The sequence below is a fragment of the Letharia lupina genome (assembly GCF_014066315.1).
Source record: "Letharia lupina isolate WasteWater1 chromosome Unknown contig_8, whole genome shotgun sequence".
Taxonomy (NCBI): Eukaryota; Fungi; Ascomycota; class Lecanoromycetes; order Lecanorales; family Parmeliaceae; genus Letharia; species Letharia lupina.
Genome location: NW_023502977.1, coordinates 2,174,212 through 2,177,596, shown reverse-complemented (window position 1 = coordinate 2,177,596; position 3,385 = coordinate 2,174,212).

Sequence of the window (3,385 nt, the reverse complement as noted above, 5' to 3'; positions counted from 1 at the left end):
TATTAAACTATTATTAATATTATAGAATAAATTTATATTTTAAATTAATAGCGAGTAATTATAAAGAGATAAGAAGGTTATAGCGACGATAGCGTTTATATTTTATATTATTAATATTTAAATAATTATTTCTAGAAGAAAGTCTAAGATTATATAAGAAATTACTTATAATATATTTTAAAGATTAATAAAAATATTAATTTAAGATTTATAAGTCTATAATAATTAAATAAACTCTTTTTAAATTAATATTAATAAGCTAGTAATTAAATATTACGCGTATAATTAAGTATAAATTTTAGATTTTAAGAGATTATTAAGATATAATAGTCGCCTTTATATTTCTAGAAATAAGATTTTAAAAAAAGAGCTTATTAATAAATATTATAATAATTCGTTATTTAAATACTTTAGCGCTATAAAAATATATAAATTATTTATTTATAAATATTATTAAAATAAAAGCTTAAAGTAAGTTATTAACTATATTAAGATATATAATATTTATTAGCGAACTAAGACTTTATAATATCGCTCTTATAGCGAATTAAGTTTATTTTTTATCGCTATTAAGCTATAGAAGAAAATTTCTATAGACTTTATTATCGATTTATTAGCGAGTAAGTATAAGAGTATTATTTACGATACTATTCTAATTATAATAAATTACTTTATAAAAATAATAAGATATATATTAGTAACTTAGCTAAAAAAGCTGGTTCCGGGGGTGCCCGCTCATTTGCGGGGCTTCAAATTGCCTCTAAGGCTTTTGCCTATAGAACTATTAAGTGAAAGGCCTTTAACCTCGCCTTCGTACCGATATAATGTGGGAATAAGACTGTATTCTGGGTCTGTAACCTCGCCTTAGCGTATACAAATTAAAGGCCTATTTTTAATCGATCTCGGGGTTTCTTTCCCGGGCGTCTGCTTGGGCTTTGCCCTGGGGCGTTCTGCCCGAAATTAGGCGTCCTGCCCGAAAATCTCATTGAAATAGAGCTGTTCTGCCCGAAATGTCCACATTGGAATAGGGCGTCCTGCCCGAATATATTCGGCTTCGGGGCCCGCCTTCGGCGTGACTATTACCCGAGCGACCCTCTGAAAAAATCTAATTTCTGATTTTTTGATAGGGGATTTAAGCGTTCTCGAACCCCCGACCCTTAAATATTGACTAAGCGTATCACCCCCGACTATAGCTAGTATCGCTTCGAGGTGATTAGTTAAATTCTTTAGGCTATAACCGATTCGAAATAAAGCGTAGATACTATTATTAGCAACTTAGCTAAAAAAGCTAATTTTGAAAGTGTCTACGCTTGATAGTTAGATACTTCTATTTAAATCTAAATATCTATCTATAGGGCCTCTATAGAACTTCGTAAGGCTATCGTAGAGTCTTCGTAGAGGCTACTTCTAATAATATATTTCTATATTTATTACGATTAATATTATTTAACTAGCGAAAGTATTTTATTTTAAAATAGTATATCGCTATAGTATACTAAATAATATTATTAGTAATAGAGACTCTATATTTACTAATAGCTTTTAATTCGCTATTTACTTTTATTTTAAAATTAAGTAATATCTAAGTATCGCCTTTTATTTATAAATTAATAAATAAATTAAGCGTTAAAATTAGATACTAGAATATTTTTTATATATATTTACTAATAATAAGTAAAAACGTTTAAGCGAAATAATTATTAATAATAGAGTTCGCTTATATAAATAATTAATATTTCTCCATCGAAATAATATCGTTCTTTCTAATATATAAATATTATTCTAAAATTTATTAATAAATTAAGAATAACTTTATTAAGAGAGAGATATTGATTATAAATAATAAAATAAAGAAGTTATAAGTATTAAGAAATAAGATAATAAAGTATTTTTATAGCGCTATTATAACTTAATTTAAATATTATAATAAAATATATTAATCTTAAAGTTATAAAATAGATAATTTAATAATATTAACTATTAAAAATTTAAAATAAAAATATCTAAATAAGAAGTTATTTTATAAATTTATAAAATTATTTTAAATTATAGATAAGATAGAAGCGTAAGTATATTATCTACTTTTACTCTTAATATATAAAATTTATAATATCTTTTATATATCGTTATTTAAACTTTATTATAATCGCGATTATAATAATATAGCGAATATTTTTATATAAATTCTTAAGCTTATTAATAATAATAAGTTTTAAAAGATTAAAGAAATTATTAATAAAATTAAGTATAAGAAAGATATTTAATATAAAGTTAAATAAATTAATTAAAGTAAAAAGTATAATTAATAACTATTAGATAATAAACTTATTAATATTAATAAATTAATTTAAGTTTATAAATAGATAGATAATAAGCGTAAGTATTAAGTAATAAATAATAATAAGTTTCTTATTATTAAAGAGTTTATTTAATTATATAAATTAATAATAAATAAGTAAATACGATAAAATAAGATATAAATATTAATTAGATTAGATATATTTCTAGATAATACTTATATTACACGCGTATTTCTCTATATTTATTATTATTAAAATATAGATTAATTAAATAATTATATTATTTAGCTATCTACTAAACTCTATTATAAAGAGAATATATCGTATTAAAATATATATTATTAATATAGATATATTTTTATTTAAAATAGTTATTAAAGAATTATCTAAAAACTCTACGCTAGCGCTATTATTAAAAAAAAATTATTATTTAAATATTCTTTATTATCTTATTATTAGATTCTAAATTAAATTTATCGATTTATTATTTTAATAAAAAGATAATTAAAATATAATTATTAAGTTAATACTCGTTAATATTCGCTATATATCGATAAAGACTCTTAAACTTCTTCTTTAATAACTTATTTTTTTTTTAACTTCGCTACGCGCTTATTTATCGCTATAAATTAATTTTAAAAATTTATAATTATAATAAAGATAGTTAAAGTCGTTATTATTATATATTTTTATAATTTATATTATTAAATAATCTTTTTATTAAACTTAATTTATCGGCGAGATAGCTTTTAAGATTATTTAATATAATAATAATATCGTATTAATTTTCTTATCTACGCTTAAAAATATAAAGAGATTTTAATATAATAACTAATATCGCGTTTTTCGACTTTATAATTATTATAAAAAAAAGACTTATTTTAAATATATAAATCGTTATTTTAATAAAAGTAAGTTTTATATAATAAATTAGATATTAGAATTTATTAGTAAATATATATATAAAGCGATAGTAATAAAAATAATTAAGAGTTAGTAATCGCGTCTATAAAGCGATTATATATTTACTATTAAAGTTATTATTATTATTAAAAAAGAGTATTATAAAATTATTAATTTATATA